This window comes from Dendrobates tinctorius, unplaced genomic scaffold, assembly GCF_039654945.1.
Source record: "Dendrobates tinctorius isolate UK_male_01 unplaced genomic scaffold, ASM3965494v1 ptg000102l, whole genome shotgun sequence".
NCBI lineage: Eukaryota > Metazoa > Chordata > Amphibia > Anura > Dendrobatidae > Dendrobates > Dendrobates tinctorius.
Window position 1 is genome coordinate 1,263,192 of NW_027361770.1, and position 25,788 is coordinate 1,288,979.

Genomic DNA, 25,788 nt, shown 5'->3' on the forward strand with positions numbered 1-25,788 from the left:
GCCACAACAAGGAGAATGGTGGGCACTACAAGTGGGAGTGGTGGGCACAACAACCAAAGTGGTGGGCACTACAAGGAGAGTGGTGGGCACAAGTGGGAGTGGGCACTACAAGCAGAGTGGTGGGCACTACAAGCAGAGTGGTGGACAATACACGTGGGGGGTGGGCACTACAAGCAGAGTAGTGGGCACTACAAGGAGAATGGTGGACACTACAGGTGGGAGTGGTGTGCAATACAAGTGGGAGTGGTGTGCAATACAAGTGGGAGTGGTGTGCAATACAAGTGGGAGTGGTGTGCACTACAAGCAGAGTGGTGGGCACTACAAGCAGAGTGGTGGGCACTACAAGCAGAGTGGTGGGCACTACAAGCAGAGTGGTGGGCACTACAAGCAGGGGGGTGGGCACTACAAGCAGGGGGGTGGGCACTACAATGAGAGTCGTTGGCACTACAAGCGGGGGGGTCGGCAATACTAGCAGAGTGGTGGGCACAAGGAGAGTGGTGGGCACTACTTTCAGAGTGGTGGGCACTACAAGTGGGGGGTCGGCAATACTAGCAGAGTGGTGGGCACTACTTTCAAAGTGGGGGGCACTACAAGCAGCGGGGTGGGCAGTGGTGGGCACTACAAGCAGGGAGCTGGGCACTACTAGCAGAGTGGTGGGGCACTGCACAGATCCCCCATCCAATGCACTCCACAGATGGGGTATACTGCGATATTGGCACTTTCTGCAGGCGATAGATGTACGGCATCATTACAATAGCAGCCGCAGTGTGTACTCTGGCATCACATCTGCTGCATTGTCAGGCTCCACGAGTGCCCGCTGTGTGTATGAGCCACAACGCCTCACACTTACCTGGCTGCTGTGAAGATTCCGTCTTTGCAACACTCGGAAGTCTTCAGAAAAGAAACGTCCCGGCTCCTCTCCCTCCCGGCTCCGTCCCAGGTTCTCTACCTCCCGGCTCCGCTCCGCCCGGCTTTGCTCCCTCCCGGCTCCTTTCTGTCCCGGCTCCGCTCCGTCCCGGGTTCTCTCCCTCCCCGCTCCGCTCCGTCCCGGGTTCTCTCCCTCCCCGCTCCGCTCCGTCCCGGGTTCTCTCCCTCCCGGCTCTGCTCCGTCCCGCTCCGCTCCCTCCCGGCTCCGCTCCGTCCGGCTTCGCTCCCTCCCGGCTCCGCTCCGTCCCGGGTTCTCTCCCTCCCGGCTCCGCTCCGTCCCGGGTTCTCTCCCTCCCGGCTCCGCTCCGTCCCGGGTTCTCTCCCTCCCGGCTCCGCTCCGTCCCGGGTTCTCTCCCTCCCGGCTCCGCTCCGTCCCGGGTTCTCTCCCTCCCGGCTCCGCTAGGATGGACTAGCTCGGACTTGCGGATGAATGACTCCCGTGGTCATGAGAGTGTGTAGGGGCTGCCGTCGTGGGTCAGGAGCCGCCGAGGCTGAGCCGGTGCTGCGGACTCTCCCTTCGCTGTGTGTGAACATCTCTTATGAGTACAGCGCTACAAGTCTTCCCGTGGAGGGGCTGGAATGCAGGACGTCAATAGTGACAGCACGGGAGTCTGACGTCACGACCTCCCCCACCCGCGCGCGTGGAGACCGTGTGAGGGGCGGGAGCTTTCCAGTCGCGTGTTCCCGCTGAGGGGTGACATCCACCGGACGCCGCCGACTCCGGTCATTCTTTCGATTGCAGTGAGGAGGCAGGATTCTCTTCACACTGTGGAGCTCCTGTGTAGTGACATGCTGGGGAGGGATCACAAGCGACTTCTCGGGGCATTACTGGTGGAAGCAGGTGCTGGGATGCAGTAACGCGGGGAATGCAGAGCAAGGCTGTGTGCACACGCTGCGGAAAAGGTGCGGATTCATCCGCGCGGATTTTGTACAATCCGCAGGTGAAACCGCAGGTCAAAAGACCTGCGGTTTTACCTGCGGATTGCTCTGCGGTTTTGCCCTGCGGTTTTTCATCTCCTCAATGGAGGAGATGGCAAACCGCAGGAGAATCCGCAGAAAGAATTGACATGTCAATTCTTTCTGCGGATTGAAAACCGCAGATAATCCGCGCGGAAAATTCCGCACCGTCTGCACTGCGGTTTTTGATTCCCATAGGGAATCATTGTACTGTACACCGCAGCAAAAACTGCTGCGGGTCCGCAGCGGCCAAAACCGCTGCGGAACCGCAGCAAAATCCGCAGCGTGTGCACACAGCCTAAGGGTTAACAACAATGCGGTTAAATTTATAACAACAATGAACTCCTGGCAGGGAGGCAACAGGTGATTAGCAGTAGAATTATGGTATGACCCAACAGTCTGGTTATTAAACTCCACTTATCGTGACTCCTGTTCCTCAATCGCATGCAGTCTGATGCGCGTTGTAATACCGGCAATCTTTAATTGTTGTGATTTTATTGATTGTGAAAAAAAAGGGTGGTGTTACAATCCAAAAAAGGGTGGTGTTACAATCCAACGTTTCAGCTCTACATCTCGAGCTTTCATCAGGGATATGACTAGATCCTTGGTTTTGAGGTGTGTGTATAAGTGGTATAGGTTTGCCGGTGGTATAGGAGGCCGGCCTCCTCCACACCTGACTAGATTTAGGACACAAGGACGGGAGTCACGTGCTGACCCTACACATCGTGGTTACTATAGGTACCGTTCCAGCAGCTGGATTACAAAGGCAAACCTATACCACTTATACACACACCTCAAAACCAAGGATCTAGTCATATCCCTGATGAAAGCTCGAGATGTAGAGCTGAAACGTTGGATTGTAACACCACCCTTTTTTGGATTGTAACACCACCCTTTTTTATCACAATCAATAAAATCACAACAATTAAAGACTGTCGTTGAGAAGACTTTACTTTCATGTTATTAGTGTGCCGGGGTTACTCCTATACTTTAGTCTTGTTTTTTCCCAGAGCACCTAAGTTGGGGTTTGAGCCTGTCATATCTACTTTATATGTAATACCGGCAATGGCCGGCACGGCGTCCTTAGGCGTAACCGCCAACACACGATCCAGCTTCTGGCGGCCCGTTGAGCCCCAGTCCATTAATCTGTAAGGTTGTGTGCACACGCTGCGGATTCTGCTGCGGTTTTGGCCCTGCGGATCCGCAGCAGTTTTAGCTGCAGTGTACAGTACCATAATATCCTATGGATATTAAAAACTGCAGTGCAGACGGTGCAGATTTTTCCGCACGGTTTTCCTGCGGTTTCAAAACCGCAGAAAGAATTGACATGTCAATTCTTTTCTGCGGATTCCGCTGCGGTTTGCCATCTCCATTGTGGAGATGAAAAACCGCAGATAAATCGCAGGGCAAAACCGCAGGCTAATCCGCAGGTAAATTCGCAGATTTACCTGCGGATTTTACAAAATCCACGCGGCCAAATCTGCAGCGTGTGCACGTACCCTAAAGCCAAAATGGGTAATGCAGTGGAAGTCTCTGCCCGGTGCACGATCTGGCACCTGATGCTCCTAAATGCAGGCACCACACGATGCCTGGCTGAGCCCCGACACTCTGCGCGCTCCCTGGTCCTGCGGGGTCCTCACGTAACCTCTTCCTCTTCTGTTTCCTCTCTCTGCCAGCGGGAAAATGAACTCTTTTCCCTGGCTCCCGGGTCTCGCCACGCCCCCTCTCGCCAGGTCATGGGTCCTGTCCGGTTCCCCATTCTTTCCCCCCGGCAACACTGGACGCAGCCTCAACAGTTCTGTACCCGGCATTGTGCAGTGTGCAGTTACCCGCAGCCCGGTCTTCCTCCTGGCATAGGCTTGTGTTTTCATAAGTGAAGATGATCATAGTTTAGGTCGGTGTGAGATCCACATTTGAGAAAGGCGGTGTACCTGGACAGCAGCGGGCGATGTACCCAGTCAGCAGCGGGCGATGTACCCAGACTGCAACTGACTATGTTACCAGACGGCAGCGGGCGTTGGACCCAGACGGCAACGGGCGATGTACCCAGATGGCAGCGGGTGTTGTACCCAGACAGTAGCAGGCAATGTACCCACACAGCAGCAGGTGATGTACCCAGACGGCAGCAGGCTTTGTAACCAGACAGCAGCGAGAAATGTACCCAGACAGCAGCGGGTGATGCACCCAGACAGCAGCGGGCAATGTCCCCAGACAGCAGCAGGCATTGTACCCTGACAGCAGCGGGTGATATACCCAGACAGCAGCGGACAATGTACCCATACAGCAGCGGGCGATGTACACAGACAGCAGCGGGCAATGTAACAGGACAGCAGCAGGCGATGTACCCAGTCAGCAGCGGGCATTGTGTAGGGGGTATGATATATTATGGTAATGTCCTTGCCTTTCTCTTTCGTCCAGGTGCCGTATATTATCAGTGTATGTATATATTTGTTAATACATTATGGTACTGATACACGATTAAGTGTATTACCATGTGTATATAATGGTACTGCTACACTGTTATGTGTATTACCATGTCTTGCTAAATGTATATATCTATAATGTTATACCATTGTAATGCTGCTATGTATAGTGTAAGTGTAGTTACTGGATTGGCCACTAGATGGGGTTAGTATAGTGTACAGAGCTTTCAGCTAGTGAATAGGATAGGCAAGGGTTAACAATAGGAGGGGCTGCTGGGTGGTAATCTAGGAATGTTCCTTTAGGTAGTCAGAAAGGGCCAGGTTGCCCAAATAGTCCACATGGGCTCTATGCCTAGGACACCACAGCAGTCACGTAACGTTAAAGAGAAGCTTAGCCATTCGGAGTCGATAGGACAGAAGGATGGTGTCAAGCAGCAGGATTGCAGCAGTTCATAGCTGGAGAAAGGAAGCGGTGCGGGAAAGTACAGGGCGCAGATAGTTCCATGGGCTGATGCTCTCAGGACCGGGGCGAAACGGGCCAGAGAATCCCCAAGCACAGGAAATCTGAACAGGGAGGACGCTGCGGTACCGTCTAAGGTGCTATTACTCCGTTATGTACTGGAGGACGTGGAACTGAGGACAGGGAAAGAACAGAATGAAACTGCATGGAACTTGCTGTTGTTGTAACTGACAAGAATGTGCTGCCAAGTTGTTCAAGTAAAGTTTCACTTGTTGCATTTAAACCGGACTGTGTGTCAAATCTTGCAAAACCAAATGTAGAAAGGCTTCAGCAGCACAGTGGAATCCCTGATGGCACAGTGAGAGAAGACACAGGTATGCTGGTGAAAGAATGCTGTTTTCATGTAAGAGGAGGCCAGGGCTTAGCTACACCAGAGTGCTCGGCCATGACTACAGTTCTGGACCTCCGTTACAATTGTACCCAAACAGCAGCAGGCGATGTACCCAGACAGCAGCGGGTGATGTACCCAGACAGCAGCTGGCCATGTACCCAGTCAGCAGCTGGCCATGTACCCAGTCAGCAGCAGGCGTTGTACCCAGACAGCAGCTGGCAATGTACCCAGACAGCAACAGGCGTTGTACCGACAGCAGCAGGCTTTGTACCCAGACAACAGGGGGCGATGCACTCAGAGACCTGATCTATGTAACAAGGTGGCATGGGGTGGTAGCCATGGGCGAGGTCACTAAGGCACAATCCAGTCCTGGTGCCCAACAGTCCTGGCAGCCAATATTCTCTCCAGCCGGGGGTTGGTTCCGTCCCAGACGGGGGACACACGTCCAGCCTGTGCTCTCCCAAGAAGCCTCAGCATCCTCTTCACTAGAGGCTGTTGGCTCAGTCCCCTAAGTTAACCCATTCTGTCCCTGCCTCTAGTATGTGTATAACAAGTATAGCACAACAGTCATACATGGCAGACACAGCACATTTAACAGTGTAAACCACAAGGGGATAACATTAAGGCATAAATAGTACATAGCAATACACATTACTGAACAGTAGCATAACAATATATTAACATACAGGTACACTATTCGGGTACCGCATAAAGTGCACGGGCCCAGCACCTAGGAGAGAAGGGAAGCAACGAGGTTCTCAGCCACCTCCTTACACCTCCCTCCTAAAACATGCCCGTCTCCAGCCCTGATGATCCCTGCAAAATTAATAGCAGTTCATACATACACATATATAAAAACATCAGAGCAACAAACTTCAAATAGCATCAACAGAAGAGTCCCAGTCTCTCTCAACACGGGTCCACGTGACCCAGATCCCATTGCTCCTAGGACCGTTAAAACCAGTATTTTGACCCAATGGCCAACTTATTACACAGTTTTTTTTAACCCGACTCAGCCTTCGGGTCCTCCTGAGTGCACTCTCCCCCGGTAGTGGGCTGCATAAAACATGGGGCTAGTCCAAGGGTAGAAATGAGGCAAAGTCCAAGGGCAACACAGTCCAGTTCTGCAGTCACACACAGAGCCCACCGCAATTAACCTTCTTAGGGTTACAGCCCCGTGGTCCAGCAGGGGAGGCACAACAAGCGCAACTGAAAAACGGGGAGGAGCGAAGCGTTAACTTTGGTCCATTGTGACAGAATCGGCCACCACTGACGCCTCAGTCCTTTGGGGCACCATACAGAGCTCCCTGACCTCTTCAGGAGCGCGGAACAGTCCCTGCACAGGTGCAATCGGCACCGCACAAAATTTTAAAGGGTCCGCTTCAGTCTATGCACGGCCGCTGCTTGGTGTAATGGGCCGCATATGGACCCTATAAAACTATATACTGTATGTGTGGGATGAGGATCTACTGGAGGATGAGTCCCCACTGTTACTTCGGCTCCATGTCTCCTCCAGCAGTAGTCCCTGTGGCTGCCTCACCATGTCTTGGCGCTGCTTTCTCCGGCACATGTGCAGGAACTGTGGCCACGGCAACCGGCCATTCATCCCACTGAGCCTCCTGCCGTGGGCTTGCCTCCCAATCAGAGGCCATCAGCATGGCCACCGCATTAGGCCCTCGGGGCCCTTGTTCTTTAACAAAGGAAACACGGTCCCCCTCGTGTAGAGGACCACGAAAAGTCAGGGACCCGGCATTCACATATACCTTTGCTCCTTTCTCGTACCCTTGAATGATCCCATATTCTCGGGCCCAGTCGAGGTGTCGAACCATACCAATGGTCACCTGGTCAGCTGCAGCTTCTCTGCCGGGGAGCTGCAATTCTTTAACAATGTAGTAGCAAAAACTGGGAGGGCACCACAAAATAACGTAGGGGATACACCTGAAATCAGCAAAGAAGTAAATCATAATGATTTATAATTCTTTAACAATGTGGCGCTCTCGCTGCTTCTTTTCTTGAATCACCCGTTGTATCCTCTTCTGCCGTAGGTGTCCGAGGCTCTTCCATATATACGTTGCCGGCGCTGGACAGAGCAGGTGCGGGCCAGAAGGAACCAGATGCCACCAGCGTTGGGGCAACAGTGGAGACGGGGTAGGACCGGTGATCATGGCGGAGCCGCAAGAGGTGAAGGAGTGCCAGCTGTGGCAGTCGGGCGCCCGGACAGAAACCCCCTTGTCACTACCGCTGACAGTCCTCTGGCGTGGCCATGAAAGTTCGTGACAGCGGCCGCAACAGTCCGTGTCATTGCCGCTTCAAATGTCCTCTGCGCTCCTTCCGGATTCAGCTCTTTTATTTTCGCTCTCCATCGGCCACTTGTCCGACCGCCGGAAAAGATGCTATTTGACGAACTCCTCTGACCACTAGGCCTCAAAGTGTAGAATCATAGAATCGTAGAGTTGGAAGGGACCTCCTGGGCCATCTGGTCCAACCCCCTGCTCAAAGCAGGATTCGCTAAATCATCCCAGTCAGATGTCTGTCCAGCCTCTGTTTGAAGACTTCCATTGAAGGAGAACTCACCACTTCTCGTGGCAGCCTGTTCCACTCATTGATCACTCTGTCAAAAAGTTTTTTCTAATATCTAATCTGTGTCTCCTCCCATTCAGTTTCATCCCATTGCTTCTAGTCTTTCCTTGTGCAAATGAGAATAAAGTTGATCCTTCTACAATGTGACAGCCCTTTAGATATTTGTAGACAGCAATTAAGTCTCCTCTCAGTCTTCTCTTTTGCAAACTAAACATTCCCAAATCCTGCAACCTTTCCTCATAAGACAGGGTTTGCAGACCGGTCACCATTCTGGTCGCTCTTTTCTGAACTTGCTCCAGTTTGTTGATGTCTTTTTTAAAATGTGGTGCCCAAAACTGGACACAATATTCCAGATGAGGTCTGACCAAAGAGGAGTAGAGGGAAATAATGACTTCACGTGATCTAGACTGTGTGCTTCTGGTAATACATCCTAGAACTGCATTTTCCTTTTTTGCTGCTGCATCACACTGTTGACTCATATTCAGTCTGTGATCTATTAGTATACCCAAGTCTTTTTCACATGTGCTGTCACTTAGCCCTATTCCTCCCATTCTATATATGCTTTTTTCATTTTTATTGCCCAGATGTAGTACTTTGCATTTCTCCCTGTTAAAAACCATTCTGTTAGTTACTGCCCACTTCTCCAGTTTATTTAAATCTTTTTGAATCCTCTCTCTCTCTTCTCTAGTATTAGCTATCCCTCCTAGCTTTGTGTCATCAGCAAATTTAATCAGTTTACCCTCAATTCCTTCATCTAAATCGTTGAGAAAGATGTTGAACAATACAGGGCCCAGGACAGAGCCCTGTGGTACCCCACTTGAGACATTCTTCCAACTGGATGTGCAGCCATTTACGACCACTCTTTGGGTCCGATCACTAAGCCAGCTATGAATCCACCTAACAGTTGCCTTGTCCATTCCATACTTAGTCATTTTTTCAATAAGGATTGTATGAGAGACTTTGTCAAATGCTTTGCTGAAGTCAAGATATACTATATCTACAGCATTTCCTTGATCCACCCATATCAGTGTAGGCCCGTCTCAGCCCGGGTCACAGAGCTTCTTCAGTCCCGGAGGCCGATGCCGCCTCGGCGCGACATGCTCCTGCTTTCTATCTCTGTAAGTAATGATGTCTCCCCTCAGGACACGCCGTCTTGCTCTGCTCGGTTACGCCTATTCGTGGGCGGGGTCACACTTTTCTGTTCCACCCGTTTCCTTGGGTTCTGCTGCACGGGCGGGAACTTCTTCGCCCGCACCCTTTTAAGGCAGGCCTTTTTCACAGGGAGGCGCAACCTCCTGCCTTTTGGTGCCAAATCTTCTCCATGACACTGATGAAAGGCGGCAACATTCCTTATATTCGCAACAACGGCCACCATCTTCTCGGTAGCGGTCGAAGCCATCTTTAAATCTTCAGCAACCACTATCTTTGTCGCTTTCACTGCGGTCAACATCTTAACATCATTGTCAACCACCATCTTCAATTCTTTCCCGGCGGGCAACATCTCAAAATCACACATCTCAGGAATCCGCTCCATCAGACTTTGGGCTGAAGAGCTGCTGAGGTCGATCGTGTCGTGGATTTACCAACTTTAAATTAGAGGTGTAGGGATGTATAGCTTTCTCCTGTGGCCAAAAATCTGCAAAGAAAAAGAAAAGATTATTAGAAATGTCACCATAAGGGAAGCTGTGAGCAGTTAGGGCCGCTATAAGATGCAGCCACTGCCTTTCAGGGTTTTTGTACAGCATTCTTGAATGCTATAGACAGGGGCGCACCCATAATGAGGCGAGTTGAGCTGGCAGCTGCTGTGCACAGGGGGCAGCATTATGCGCTCTGCTACCCGCAACACCTACAATTTAGCCTCTGCACGCTGGTGCTGCGGTAGCGTGCAGAGGCTTGTAATTGATGAGGTCACATGAGGGAAGGAGTTAGGGCCTCATGATCATGTGACCCCTGACTCCTCCCATCCTGTGACCTCATCACAGGTCCTGTGGCACAGCCCTAGGTGTATGCAAGACTCTGCTGTGCTGGCTGTCATGGTGCTGGATGAGGGAAGTTTAAGTGTGGAGTCAGGGGGGTTTATAGGGTGGATGTAGCAGATACACACATGTGCGAGGTGTACGGAGCAGAGCCATGTGTGTACGAGGTGTACGGAGCGGAGTCGCGCTTGTGCGAGGTGTACAGAGCAGAGCCATATGTGTACAAGGTGTACAGAGTGGAGCCATGCGTGTAAGAGGTTACGGAACAGAGCCGCGCGTGTGCGAGGTGTACGTAGCAGAGCCATGTGTGTACAAGGTGCGCGGAGTGGTGCTGCGCGTGTAAGAGGTGTACGGAGCAAAGCCATGTGTGTACAAGGTGTACGGAGCAGAGCTGCGCGTGTACAGGGTGTACGGAGCGGAGCCGCGTATGTGCGAGGTGTACGGGGCGGAGCCGTGTGTGCACGAGATGTACAGAGCAGAGCCATGTGTGTACAAGGCGTACGGAGCAGAGCCGCGCGTGTACAGGGTGTACGGAGCGGAGCCGCGCATGTGCGAGGTGTACGGAGCGGAGCCGTGTGTGTACGAGATGTACGGAGCAGAGCCATGTGTGTACAAGGTATACGGAGCAGAGCCGCGCGTTTACAGGGTGTATGGAGCGGAGCTGCGCATGTGCGAGGTGTACGGAGCAGAGCCATGTGTGTACAAGGTATACGGAGCCACGCGTGTGCGAGGTGTACGGAGCGGAGCCGCGCGTGTACGAGGTGTACGGAGCAGAGATGTGTACGAGGTGCATGGAGCGGACATGTGTACGAGCTGCGTGTGTACAAGGTGTACGGAGCGGAGCCACGTGTACGAGGTGTTCGGAGCAGAGCTGCGTGTGTACGAGGTGTACGGAGTGGAGCGGCATGTGTACGGAGTGTATGGAGCGGAGCCGCGTGTGTATGGGGCGTACAAAATGGAGCCCTGTGTGTACGGAGCTGAGCCATGTGTGTACGGAACGAAGCAGAGTCGTGTGTGTACAGAGTAGAGCCGCATGTGTATGGAGTGGAGCCGCATGTGTATGGAGTGGAGCCGCGTGTGTACGAGGTGTATGGAGCAAAGCCGCATGTGTACGAGGTTTACGGAGTGGAGCCATGTGTGTACTGAGTGGAGTCATGTGTGTGCGAGGTATACAGAGCGGAGCCGTGTGTGTACGAGGCATAAAAAGCGGAACCGTGTGTGTATGAGGTGTGTGGAGCCATACGTGTACAAGGTGTATGGTGGGGAGCATTCATACCTTCCAGCGGGACAGTCCCGATTTTGATAGAGAGTCTGCCCCACTGCCCCGGGAGCTTAATTTTCCCGCGGACACAGGAGTACACGGTGGAGCCATGAGGAGCACTTTAAAATTCGCACGTGACTTTCCACCGGAAGTGACGTGCTAGAAGTTGGCCTAGAAATGAGATAATTTCAGGAGGAGATTGTGACAGAACCATGGAGGCACTTCAGGGAATGCTTCACATCCATTACCGTGTCCGCCTCCGACAGCGCGTACAGCGGGATCACCTTGGACCCAGGGATGCCGGGCATGTGAGCGGATCATGATATGTCCTGCATCGGGAGGCTCAGGTGGGCATTACAATGGGAGCCGGGCTGCTATAGTATCTTTATAGAATCTTTCTTTCTTTCTCTCTCTAATCTTTCTTTTTTTCTTTCTCTCTCTCTGTTATTTTTTTCGCTCTGTTCTTTCTTTATTTCCCATCTTTGTTTCTCTCTCTCTTCTTTTTCTCTCTGTTTTTTCTTTCTCTCTCTGTTCTTTCTTTCCCCTCTTTCTTTCTTTCTTTCTTTCTTTCTCTCTGTTCATTCTTTCTCTCTGTTCTTTCTTTCGTCTCTTTCTCCCTCTATGTTCTTTCTTTCTTTCCCATCTTTCTTTCTCTCTCTCTCTGTTGTTTATTACTTCCCCTCTTTCTTTCTCTCTCTGTTCTTTCTTTCTCTCTCTCTGCTTTTTATTTCTTTCCCCTCTTTCTTTCTCTATCCCTCTCTGTTCTTTCTTTCTCCTTTATTTTTTCCCTCTCTATGTTCTTTTTGCTGTCCACTCTTTCTCTCTGTGTTCTTTTTCTTTCTTCTTTCTCTCTGTTTTTTCTTTCCCATCTTTCTCTCTCTCTGTTCTTTCTTTCCCCTCTTTCTCTCTCTCTCTGTTCTTTCTTTTGCTCTGTTCTTTCTTTCTCTCTCTAATCTTTCTCTCTCTCTGTTCTTTCTCTCTCTCTGTTCTTTCTTTCTCTCTGTTCTTTCTTTCTCTCTGTTCTTTCTTTCCCCTCTTTCTTTCTTTCTTTATATTCTTTCTTTCTCTCTCTCTGGTCTCTTTCTTTCTCTCTCTCTGTTCTTTCTTTCCCATCTTTCTTTATCTCTATCTCTCTGTTCTTTCTTTTTTTTCCTTCTTTCTTTATTTCTTTCTTTCTCTCTCTGTTCTTTCCCCTCTTTCTTTTTTCCTCTCTGTTCTTTTTCTCTGTCCCCTTTCTTTCTCTCTCTGTTCTTTCTTTCTCTCTATCTCTGTGTTCTTTCTTTCTTTCCCCTTTCTTTCTCTCTATGTTGTTTCTTTCCCCCTCTTTCTTTCTTTCTCTGTTCATTCTTTCTCTTTCTCTCTTCTTTCTTTTTCTCTCTGTTCTTTCATTCTTTCTTTCTTCCTCTGTTTTTTTTCTCTCTATCTCTGTTCTTTCTTTCTTTTCCTCAGTACCAGTCAGTGTGCCCACAGTACCAGTAGAATAAGAGGGGTAGGAAACTAGGTGGCACTGGTCACATGGAGCCTCTCATACTTTTTACTGGTGTATAATAATATGCCCTGAGCACCCCCATAAAGTGGGCCAGCCCCAGACAACAGGGTACAAACAAATCACTACTACTATCAGGTCAAGTGGACAATTATATACGTAAAGTTAATGATGTCCCTGTGCCAAGCAGTGCGGAGGATCAGAATACACTGAGGAGACCAGAGCAGTGGGGTATGGGGAGGAGAATTATATGGGGCCCATTATGCTGTATGAAGTAATATATGGTGCCCATTATGCTGTATGAAGTAATATATGGGGCCCATTATACTGTATGAAGTAATATATCGTGCCCATTATGCTGTATGAAGTAATATATGGGGCCCATTATGCTGTATGAAGTAATATATGGGGCCCATTATGCTGTGTGAAGTAATATATGGTGCCCATTATGCTATATGAAGTAATATATGGGGCCCATTATGCTGTATGAAGTAATATATGGGGAACATTATACTGTATGAAGAAATATATGGGGCCCATTATGCTGTCTGAAGTAACATATGGGGCCCATTATGCTGTATGAAGTAATATATGGGCAACATTATACTGTATGAAGTAATGTATGGTGCCCATTATGCTGTATGAAGTAATGTATGGGGTCCATTATGCTGTATGAAGTAATATATGGGGCCCATTATACTGTATGAAGTAATTATATGGGGCCCATAATACTGTATGCAGTAATATATGGGGCCCATAATATTGTATGGAGCATTATGTGGGGATAGGGGATGATTTTCTATTTGTTGTGGATTTGACCTCTGGGACCCCATGATCCTGGGAAATGTACCTTTGAAGAGCACCATGTAAATGGCGCTGTGGTCAATCATACGCACTGTGGTGCCATTCACATGTGGCTCTTCAAATAACTTCTTTAAGAGAGTGATGAGGGGACGACAAAGTATAGCAAAAATTCACAGATTGGGGTGATGAGTGGTATAGTTTGTGGGCTGGTGGGATTTGTGTGGCAGGGCTGCATTTCTGTCCCAGTCCGGCCCTGTGCTAGGCCTACCATTGCCATTAATGACCCTTGTTCTGGATACTTCTGTGTTGTTCTTGTATGTGCGTGTGATGACATCCTTGTGTTTGGACACCTTTTTATTTCTATTTATCTAAATCAAAATGTCCACTATTGTACTCAGTTTTACTGGATAGATAGAGAAATTTACTTTGTGTGCGGGGGGGGGGGGGGGGGTGTCATTTTGCTGTTCGCGTCAGGCAGCAGAGAGGCTAGGTTCACCCCTGGCTGTAGATAAGTCCCATGTCGAACTGGAAAGATAACAATAATAATTTTGGGTCAACTTAACTGCGGGGGGCCAGTCCAGTCAGATGGGTTTTGCAGGTAATTGCCCAGCTCCTCACCGACACCCTATGTTCATCGCTCTACTGTACAGCCATACTTAGCTTCCTTGTTAAGGGCAGACCAAATTCATGCATGGTGCAGGCACGAGGAAACGTCAGACATTCACAGCACATGCGCACCTCAGTATTTTGCTCTATCCTCAGCTGGGCAGATAACTACGCATGCGCATTCGAACAATGAAGCAAGCTGGAAGGTGTCGTCGCAAGAACATAGGAGGTGCCGGAACCAGCGTACGGCCCCACAGGTAAATATGATAAAAGTAATTATAGTGGTTTGAAAAAACCACTATATTGTAATCCGAACGCTGCTAACTTCTTCTTCTTCTTCTTATTTATAGTGGTTTGAAAAAAACCACTATATTGTAATCCAAACGCTGCTAACTTATTCTTCTTCTTCTTATTTTCCAGTTGATTTCCGCAATTAATGCGGCCCGAACCGCTACGCGCACAGACGCCGTTGAGGTGTCGTTTTGAAGCCAGCGTCCACGAGAGGTGTGCTAAGTATTTTTCGTGTCGATCGGATTTGTAGTTTTTGCGCAATTTGCGTTAGAAAATATTTTTTCCCGTCATTGGAATGAATTGTCTCAATGCATTTGAATGGGGAAATTTTGCCATAGACAAAACATGCCCTGAGGCGATTGAAATGGCAGTTGAGCTCATTGATGTGCACAGGCAGACCCAGTTACTATGCCAACGCCTACGAACGTCACATGACGCCCCAAGGACAGAGCTTCTGCCACATAATATCAGCTCTTAAAGCGAAACCCACAGCACAAATGCAAATCTAGCTTCATCACATGACGCATGCCCCTGAAAGAGAATGTGCGCCAAAGTGTATTTAGAAGCCCAGTGAGCCAAACTGGCTCTTAATGGGCCGAAGTGCCAAAGTGATTCTTAAAGGGCCGGCGCACCGAAATGAGTCTTAAAGGGCCGACGCGCCAAATTGAAAGCTGAGTGACCCCAGGCTCCAAATCGGAGGCTGAGCCACCCCGGCCTCCAAATCGGAGGCTGAGCCACCCTGGCCTCCAAATCGGACCCAGAGTGGCCCCGCCCACCAAAAACGGACCCAGAGTGGCCCCACCCACCAAATCGGACCCAGAGGGGCCCTGTCCACCAAATCGGACCCTGAGGAGCTCCGTCCACCAAATCGGACCCAGAGTGACCCCGCCCACCAAATCGGACCATGAAAGGGCCCGCCCACCAAATCGGACCCAGAGGGGCACTGCCCACTAAATCGAACCGAGAGGCCACGCCCACCAAATCGGACCCCCGAGGAGCCCCGCCCACCAAATCAGACCCTGAGGGGGCCCCGCCCACCAAATCAGACCCAGAGTGGCCCCACCCACCAAATCGGACCCAGAGGGGCCCTGTCCACCAAATCGGACCCTGAGGAGCTCCGTCCACCAAATCGGACCCAGAGTGACCCCGCCCACCAAATCGGACCATGAAAGGGCCCGCCCACCAAATCGGACCCTGAGGGGCCCCGCCCACCAAATCGGACCCTGAGGGGCACTGCCCACTAAATCGAACCGAGAGGCCACGCCCACCAAATCGGACCCCCGAGGAGCCCCGCCCACCAAATCAGACCCTGAGGGGGCCCCGCCCACCAAATCAGACCCAGAGTGGCCCCGCCCACCAAAATGAACCCAGGGGGCCCCACCCACAAAATCGGACCCTGAGGGGCCCCACCCACAAAATCGGACCCTGGGGGGCCCCGCCCACCAAATTGGACCCTGAGGGGCCCCACCCTCAAAATCGGACCCTGAGGGACCCCGGCCACAAAATCGGACCCTGAGGGGCCCCGGCCACAAAATCGGACCCTGAGGGGCCCCGGCCACAAAATCGGACCCTGAAGGGCCCCGGCCACAAAATCGGACCCTGAGGGGCCCCGGCCACAAAATCGGACCCTGAGGGGCCCCACCCGCAAAATCGGACCCTGAGGTGCCCCACCCGCAAAATCGGACCCTGAGGGGCCCCGGCCACAAAATCGGACCCTGAGGGGCCCCACCCGCAAAATCGGACCCTGAGGTGCCCCACCCGCAAAATCGGACCCTGAGGGGCCCCCCGCAAAATCGGACCCTGAGGGGCCCCGGCCACAAAATCGGACCCTGAGGGGCCCCGGCCACAAAATCGGACCATGAGGGGCCCCGGCCACAAAATCGGACCCTGAGGGGCCCCGGCCACAAAATCGGACCCTGAGGGGCCCCGGCCACAAAATCGGACCCTGAGGGGCCCCGGCCACAAAATCGGACCCTGAGGGGCCCCGGCCACAAAATCGGACCCTGAGAGGCCCCACCCACAAAATCGGACCAAAAGGGCCCCACCCACAAAATCGGACCCTGAGGGGCCCCACCCACAAAATCAGACCATGAGGGGCCCCACCCACAAAAATGGACCCTGAGGCATCCTGGCCACCAATAAAAACCCTGAGAAGCCCAGGCCACCGAATCGGATCCTGAGGGGCCCCACCCACCAAATCAGACCCTGAGGCCAAAGTGGCCCCTGAGAGGCACCCACACTTAAAACGGATCCTGAGTTGAAAGTCTTGCAGGGGCAGCAGGCAAGTCTCTCTTAAAGGGCAGCCCAGGCACCATTTCAAACCGCTATCTGTACTTCCTTCAGGAAATACACATCTAGTTATAGTGGTTTGAAAAAACCACTATATTGTAATCCGAACGCTGCTAACTTATTCTTCTTATTATTATTATTAAGTTGATTTCCGCAATTAATGCGGCCCGAACCGCTTCACGCACAGACTCCGTTGAGGTGTCGTTTCGAAGCCAGCGTCCATGAGAGGTGTGCTAAGTATTTTTCGTGTCGATCGGATTTGTAGTTTTTGCGCAATTTGCGTTTGAAAATTTTTTTTCCCGTCATTGGAATGCACTGTCTCCAATGCATTTCAATAGGAAATGGCAAAACGTGCCCTGAGGCGATTGAAATGGGAGTTGAGCTCATTGATATGCGCAGGCAGACCCAGTTACTATGCCAACGCCTACGAACTTCACTCGAACCCCAGCACAGAGCCTCTGCCACATAATATCAGCTCTTAAAGCGAAACTCACAGAACAAATGCAAATCTAGCTTTATCACATGACACATGCCCCTGAGAGAGAATGTGTGCGCCAAAGTGGATTTAAAAGAAGCCCAGTGAGCCAAACTAGCTCTTAAAGGGCCAACGCGCCAAAGTGATTGTTAAAGGGCCAGCGCACCCAAATGAGTCTTAAAGGGCCGACACACCAAATCGGAGGCTGAGCCACCCCGGCCTCCAAATCGGAGGCTGAGCCACCCCGGCCTCCAAATCGGAGGCTGAGCCACCCCGGCCTCCAAATCGGAGGCTGAGCCACCCCGGCCTCCAAATCGGAGGCTGAGCCACCCCGGCCTCCAAATCGGAGGCTGAGCGACCCCGGCCTCCAAATCGGAGGCTTATCGACCCCGGCCTCCAAATCGGTGGCTGAGCCACCCCGGCCTCCAAATCGGAGGCTGATCCATCCCGGCCTCCAAATCGGAGGCTGAGCCACCCCGGCCTTCAAATCGGAGGCTGATCCACCCCGGCCTCCAAATCGGAGGCTGATCCACCCCGGCCTCCAAATCGGAGGCTGAGCCACCCCGGCCTCCAAATCGGAGGCTGAGCCACCCCGGCCTCCAAATCGGAGGCTGAGCCACCCCGGCCTCCAAATCGGAGGCTGAGCCACCCCGGCCTCCAAATCGGAGGCTGAGCCACCCCGGCCTCCAAATCGGAGGCTGAGCCACCCCGGCCTCCAAATCGGAGGCTGAGCCACCCCGGCCTCCAAATCGGAGGCTGAGCCACCCCGGCCTCCAAATCGGAGGCTGAGCCACCCCGGCCTCCAAATCGGAGGCTGAGCCACCCCGGCCTCCAAATCGGAGGCTGAACCACCCCGGCCTCCAAATCGGAGGCTGAGCCACCCCGGCCTCCAAATCGGAGGCTGAGCCACCCCGGCCTCCAAATCGGAGGCTGATCCACCCCGGCCTCCAAATCGGAGGCTGATCCACCCCGGCCTCCAAATCGGAGGCTGATCCACCCCGGCCTCCAAATCGGAGGCTGATCCACCCCGGCCTCCAAATCGGAGGCTGATCCACCCCGGCCTCCAAATCGGAGGCTGATCCACCCCGGCCTCCAAATCGGAGGCTGATCCACCCCGGCCTCCAAATAGGAGGCTGAGCCACCCCGGCCTCCAAATCGGAGGCTGAGCCACCCCGCCCTCCAAATCGGAGGCTGATCGACCCCGGCCTCCAAATCGGAGGCTAATCGACCCCGGCCTCCAAATAGAAGGCTGATCGACCCCGGCCTCCAAATCGGAGGCTGATCCACCCCGGCTTCCAAATCGGAGGCTGATCGACCCCAGCCTCCAAATTGGAGGCTGATCGACCCCGGCCTCCAAATAGAAGGCTGATCGACCCCGGCCTCCAAATCGGAGGCTGAGCCACCCCGGCCTCCAAATAGGAGGCTGAGCCACCCTGGCCTCCAAATCGGAGGCTGAGCGACCCCGGCCTCCAAATCAGAGGCTGAGCGACCCCGGCCTCCAAATCGGAGGCTGAGCCACCCCGGCCTCCAAATCGGAGGCTGATCCACCCCGGCCTCCAAATCGGTAGCTGTTCCACCCCGGCCTCCAAATCGGAGGCTGAGCCACCCCGGCCTCCAAATCGGAGGCTGAGCCACCCCGGCCTCCAAATCGGAGGCTGAGCCACCCCGGCCTCCAAATCGGAGGCTGAGCCACCCCGGCCTCCAAATCGGAGGCTGATCCACCCCGGCCTCCAAATCGGAGGCTGATCGACCCAGGCCTCCAAATCGGAGGCTGAGCCACCCCGGCCTCCAAATCGGAGGCTGAGCCACCCCGGCCTCCAAATAGGAGGCTGAGCCACCCTGGCCTCCAAATCGGAGGCTGAGCCACCCCGGCCTCCAAATCGGAGGCTGATCGACCCCGGTCTCCAAATCGGAGGCTGATCGACCCCGGCCTCCAAGTAGAAGGCTGATCGACCCCGGCCTCCAAATAGAAGGCTGATCGACCCCGGCCTCCAAATCGGAGGCTGAGCCACCCCGGCCTCCAAATAGGAGGCTGAGCCACCCTGGCCTCCAAATCAGAGGCTGATCCACCCCGGCCTCCAAATCAGAGGCTGAGCCTCCCCGGCCTCCAAATCGGAGGCTGAGCCACCCCGGCCTCCAAATCGGAGGCTGAGCCACCCCGGCCTCCAAATCGGAGGCTGAGCCACCCCGGCCTCCAAATCGGAGGCTGAGCCACCCCGGCCTCCAAATCGGAGGCTGAGCGACCCCGGCCTCCAAATCGGAGGCTGATCCACCCCGGCCTCCAAATCGGAGGCTGATCCACCCCGGCCTCCAAATCGGAGGCTGATCCACCCCGGCCTCCAAATCGGAGGCTGATCCACCCCGGCCTCCAAATCGGAGGCTGATCCACCCCGGCCTCCAAATCGGAGGCTGATCCACCCCGGCCTCCAAATCGGAGGCTGATCCACCCCGGCCTCCAAATCGGAGGCTGAGCCTCCCCGGCCTCCAAATCGGAGGCTGAGCCACCCCGGCCTCCAAATCGGAGGCTGAGCCACCCCGGCCTCCAAATCGGAGGCTCATCGACCCCGGCCTCCAAATCGGAATTTCATCGACCCCGGCCTCTAAATCAGAGGCTCTTTTACCTCGGCCTCCAAATCGGAAGCTCAACGACCCTGGCCTCCAAATTGGAGGCTTAGCGACCCCAGCCTCCAAATCTTACCCAGAGTGGCCCCGCCCACCAAATCGGACCCTGTGGGGCCCCGCCCACCAAATCGGACCCTGAGAGGCCCCACCCACCAAATCGGACCCAGAGTGGTCCCGCCCACCAAATTGGACCCAGAGTGGTCCCGCCCACCAAATTGGACCCAGAGGGGCTCCGCCCACAAAATCAGACCCAGAGAGGCCCCTGCCACAAAATCAGACCCTGAGGGGCCGTGGCCACAAAATCGGACCCTGATGAGCCCCAGTCACAAAATCGGACCCTGAGAGGCCCTGCCCACCAAATTGGACCCAGAGTGGTCCCGCCCACCAAATTGGACCCAGAGGGGCCCCACCCACAAAATCGGACCCAGAGGGACCCCTGCCACAAAATCGGACCCAGAGGGGCCCCGGCCACAAAATCGGACCCTGAGGGGCCGCGGCCACAAAATCGGACCCTGAGGTGACCCAACCACAAAATCGGACCCTGAGGGGACCCAACCACAAAATCGGACCCTGAGGGGCCCCACCCACAAAATCAGGCCCTGAGGGGCCCCACCCACAAAATCAGACCATGAGGCCAAAGTGGCCCCTGAGAGGCACCCACAGTTAAATCGTATCCTGAGTTGAAAGTCTTGCAGGGGCAGCAGGCAAGTCTCTCTTAAAGGGGCAGCCCGGGCACCATTTCAAACCACTATCTGTACTTCCTTCAGGAAATACACATCTAGTGTTAATTTTGTTATCTTTATTCAGTTGATTTCCGCAATTAATGCGACCCGAACCGCTACACACACAGACTCCGTTGAGGCATCGTTTCGAAGCCACCGTCCACGAGAGGTGTGCTAAGTATTTTTTGTGTCTATCGGATTTATAGCTTTTGAGCAATTTGCATTTGAAACATTTTTTTCTCGTCATTGGAATGCATTGTCTCAATGCATTTCAATAGGAAAATTTTGCCATATTAAGACATGGGGCAGATTCATCACATGACGCATGCCCCTGAGAGACAATGTGCACCAAAGTGGATTTAGAAGCCCAGTGAGCCAAACTGGCTCTTAAAGGGCCGACGCGCCAAAGTGATTCTTAAAGGGCCGGCGCGCCAAATCGAAAGCTGAGTGGCCCCAGGCTCCACATCGGAGGCTGATTGAACCCGGCATCAAAATCAGAGGCTGAGCCACCCTGGCCTCCAAATCAGAGGCTGAGCCAACCCGGCCCCCAAATCGGAGGCTGAGCCACCCCGGCCCCCAAATCAGAGGCTGATCGACCCCGGCCCCCAAATCAGAGGCTGATCGACCCCTGCCTCCAAATCGGAGGCTGATCAACCTCGGCCTCCAAATCAGAGGCTGAGCCACCCCGGCCTCCAAATCAGAGGCTGATCGACCCCGGCCTCCAAATCGGAGGCTGAGCCACCCCGGCCTCCAAATCGGAGGCTGAGCCACCCCGGCCTCCAAATCGGAGGCTGAGCCACCCCGGCCTCCAAATCGGAGGCTGAGCCACCCCGGCCTCCAAATCGGAGGCTGAGCGACCCCGGCCTCCAAATCGGAGGCAGATCGACCCCGGCCTCCAAATCGGAGGCCGATCGACCCCGGCCTCCAAATCGGAGGCTGAGCCACCTCGCCCTCCAAATCGGAGGCTGATCGACCCTGGGGTCCAAATCGGAGGCTGAGACACCCTGGCCTCCAAATCAGACCCTGAGGGGGCCCCGCCCACCAAATCGGACCATGAGGGGCCCCGCCCACCAAATCGGACCCTGAGGGGCCCCGACCACTAAATCAGACCCTGAGGGGCCCCACTCACCATATCGGACCCTGAGGGTCCCCGCCCACCAAATCGGACCCTGAGGTGCCCCGCTCACCAAATCAGACCCTGAGGGGCCCCGACCACCAAATCTGACCCTGAGGGGCCCCGCTCACCATATCGGACCCTGAGGGTCCCCGCCCACCAAATCGGACCCAGAGTGGCCCCGCTCACCAAATCGGACCCTGAGGGGCCACTCCCACCAAATCGGACCCTGAGGGGCCACTCCCACCAAATCGGACCCTGAGGGGCCCCACACACCAAATCGGACCCTGAGGGTCCCCGCCCACCAAATCCGACCCTGAGGGGCCCCGCACACCAAATCGGACCCTGAGGGGCCACTCCCACCAAATCGGACCCTGAGGGGCCCCGCCCACCAAATCGGACCCTGAGGGGCCTCGCCCACCAAATCGGACCCTGAGGGGCCCCACTCACCAAATCAGACCCTGAGGGGCCCCGCCCACCAAATCAAACCCTGAGGGGCCCCGGCCACAAAATCGGACCCTGAGGGGCCCCACCCACAAAATCGGACCCAGAAGGGCCCCAGCCACAAAATCAGACCCTGAGGGGCCCCACTCACAAATCGAACCCTGAGGGGCCCACCCACAAAATCGGACCCTGAGGGGCCCCGGCCACAAAATCGGACCCTGAAGGGCCCCAGCCACAAAATCAGACCCTAAGGGGCCCCGGCCACAAAATCAGACCCTGAGAGACCCCGGCCACATAATCGAACCCAGAGGGGCCCCACCCACCAAATCGGACCCTCAGGGGCCCCGACCACAAAATCGGACCCTGAGGGGCCCCGTCAACCAAATCGGACTCTGAGGGGCCCCACCCACAAAATCGGACCCTGAGGGCCCCCATCCACAAAATAGGACCCTAAGGGTCCCCGCCCTCAAAATCGGACCCTGAGTAGACCCGGCCACAAAATCAGACCCTGAGGGGCCCCAACCACAAAATCGGACCCTGAGGGGACCCGGCCACAAAATCGGACCCTGAGGGGCCCCACCCTCAAAATCGGATCCTGAGGGGCCCAACCAACAAAATCGGACCCTGAGGGGCCCCAGCCACAAAATCGGACCCTGAGGGGCCCCACCCCACAAAATCGGACCCTGAGGGGCCCCGGCCACAAAATCGGAACCTGAGGGGCCCCGGCCACAAAATTGGACCCTGAGCGGCCCAACCACAAAATCGGACCCTGAGGGGCCCCGGCCACAAAATCAGACCATGAGGGGCCCCACCCACAAAATCGGACCCTGAGGGGACCCACCCACAAAATCGGACCCTGAGGGGCCACACCCACAAAATCGGACCCTGAGAGGCCACACCCACAAAATCAGACCCTGAGGGGCCCCACCACAAAATTGGACCCTGAGGAATCCCGGCCACTAATTCAAATCCTGAGGAGCCCAGGCCACCGAATCGGATCCTGAGGGGCCCCACCCACCAAATCAGACCCTGAGGCCAAAGTGGCCCCTGAGAGGCACCCACATTTAAAACGGATCCTGAGTTGAAAGTCTTGCAGGGGCAGCAGCCAAGTCTCTCTTAAAGGGGCAGCCCAGGCACCATTTCAAACCACTATCTGTACTTCCTTCAGGAAATACACATCTAGTATTATTATTATTCAGTTGATTTCCACAATTAATGCGGCCCAAACCGCTACACGCACAGACTCTGTTGAGGCGTCGTTTCAAAGCCAGCGTCCACGAGTGGTGTGCTAAGTATTTTTCGTGTCGATCGGATTTGTAGTTTTTGCGCAAATTGCATTTGACAAAACATTTTCCTGTCATTGGAATGCATTATCTCAATGCATTTGAATGGGAAAATGTTGCAATAGGGAAAACATGGGGCAGTCGTGAGGTGGCAGTTAAGCTCATTGATATGCGCAGGCACACCCAGTTACTATGCCAACGCCTACGAACTTTACATGAGCCCACCAGGACAGAATTTCTGCCAGATAATATCAGCTCTTAAAGCGAAACCCAAAGCACAAATGCAAATCTAGCTTCATCACATGACACATGCATCTGAGAGAGATTGTGAGCCAAAGTGAATTTAGAAGCCCAGTGCGCCAAACTGGCTCTTAAAGGGCCGACGCGCCAAAATGATTCTTAAAGGGCTGGCGCACCAAAATTAGTCTTAAAGGGCCGTCGCGCCAAATTGAAAGCTGAGTGACCCCAGGCTCCAAATCGGAGGCTGACTGACCCTGGCCTCCAAATCGGAGGCTGAGCCACCCCGGCCTCCAAATCGGAGGCTGATCAACCCTGGCCTACAAATCGGAGGCTGATCGACCCTGGCCTGCAAATCGGACCCAGAGTGGCCCTGCCCACCAAATCGGACCCAGAGTGGCCCTGCCCACCAAATCGGACCCAGATTGGCCCTGCCCACCAAATCGGTCCCAGAGTGGCCCTGCGCACCAAATCGGACCCAGAGTGGCCCTGCCACCAAATTGGACTCAGAGTGGCCCCGCCCACCAAATCCAACTCTGTGGGCCACGCCCACCAAATCGAACTCTGAGGGGCCACACCCACCAAATAGAACCCAGGGTGGCCCTGCCCACCAAATCAGACCCAGAGGGGCCCCACCCACAAAATCAGACCCTGAGGGATCCCGGCCAGCAATTCAAGCCCTGAGGAGTCCAGGCCACCGAATCGGATCCTGAGGGGCCCCACCCACCAAATCAGACCCTGAGGCCAAAGTGGCACCTGAGAGGCACCACAGTTCAAACGGATCCTGAGTTGAAAGTCTTGCAGAGGCAGCCCGGGCACCATTTCAAACCACTATCTGTACTTCCTTCAGGAAATACACATCTAGTTATAGTGGTTTGAAAAAACCACTATATTGTAATCCGAACGCTGCTAACTTCTTCTTATTATTTTCCAGTTGATTTCCGCAATTAATGCGGCTCGAACCGCTACACGCACAGATGCCGTTGAGGTGTCGTTTCGAAGCCAGCGTCCACGAGAGGTGTGCTAAGTATTTTTCGTGTCGATCGGATTTGTAGTTTTTGCGCAATTTGCGTTTGAAAATTTTTTTTCCTGTCATTGGAATGCACTGTCTCCAATGCTTTTTAATGGGAAATGGCAAAACGTGCCCTGAGGCGATTGAAATGGCAGTTAAGCTCATTGATATGCGCAGGCACACCCAGTTACTATGCCAACGCCTACGAACGTCACATGACGCCCCAAGGACAGAGCTTCTGCCACATAATATCAGCTCTTAAAGCGAAACCCACAGCACAAATGCAAATCTAGCTTCATCACATGACGCATGCCCCTGAGAGAGAATGTGCGCCAAAGTGGATTTAGAAGCCCTGTGAGCCACCCAGGCTCTTAAAGGGCCGACGTGCCAAAGTGATTCTTAAAGGGCCGGCGCACCGAAATGAGTCTGAAAGGGCCGGTGCGCCAAATCGAAAGCTGAGTGACCCCGGCCTCCAAATCGGAGGCTGAGCCACTCCGGCCTCCAAATCGGAGGCTGAACCACCCCAGCCTCCAAATCGGAGGCTGAGCCACCCTGGCCTCCAAATCGGACCCAGTGTGGCCCCGCTCAAAAAATCAGACCCAGAGTGGCACAGCCCACCAAATCGGATCCTGAGGGGCCCCGCCCACCAAATCAGACTCCGAGTGGCCCCCGCCCACCAAATCGTACCCTGAGGGGCCCCGGTCACAAAATCGGACCCTGAGGGGCCCCACCCGCAAAATCAGACCCTCAGGGACCCCAGCCACAAAATCGGACCCTGAGGGGCCCCAGCCACAAAATCTGACCCTGAGGGGCCCCACTCACCAAATTGGACCCTGATGGGCCCCACCCACCAAATTGGACCCTGAGGGGCCCCACCCTCAAAATCGGACCCTGAGGGGCCCCGGCCACAAAATCAGACCCTGAGGGGCCCCGGCCACAAAATCAGACCCTGAGGGGCCCCGGCCACAAAATCGGACCCTGAGGGGCCCCTCCCACAAAATCGGACCCTGAGGGGCCCCCACCCACAAAATCGGACCCTGAGGGGCCCCACCCACAAAATCAGACCCTGAGGGGCCCCAACCACAAAATCAGACCCTGAGGGGCCCCAACCACAAAATCGGACCCTGAGGGACACCAGCCACAAAATCAGACCCTGAGGGGCCCCAGCCACAAAATCGGACCCTGAGGGGCCCCACCCACAAAATCGGACCCTGAGGGGCCCCACCCACAAAATCGGACCCTGAGGGGCCCCGCCCACCAAATCGGACCCTGAGAGGCCCCGCCCACCAAATTAGACCCAGAGTTGTCCTGCCCACAAAATTGGACCCAGAGGGGGCTCCGCCACAAAATCAGACCCTAAGGGGCTCCACCCACAAAATCGGACCCTGAAGGGCCCCTGCCACAAAATCAGACTCTGAGGGGCCCCAA

The 25,788-nt window shown here is 54.2% G+C and overlaps 1 protein-coding gene across 9 annotated transcripts in view; it reads right to left on the reverse strand.

Annotated features, from left to right (window-relative positions):
* Positions 1 to 1,679, reverse strand: part of NR4A3 (nuclear receptor subfamily 4 group A member 3) — a 379,358-nt gene extending 377,679 nt beyond the window's left edge. For 5 of the 9 annotated variants that reach the window (XM_073587666.1, XM_073587672.1, XM_073587670.1 and 2 more), the window contains exon 1: positions 851 to 1,679. The gene's annotated coding sequence lies outside the window, so the exon portion shown is untranslated. The remainder of the gene's footprint in view (positions 1 to 850) is intronic. The other 4 variants (XM_073587669.1, XM_073587667.1, XM_073587668.1 and 1 more) reach the window with 2 other exon arrangements.
* Positions 1,680 to 25,788: the final 24,109 nt, after the last annotated feature.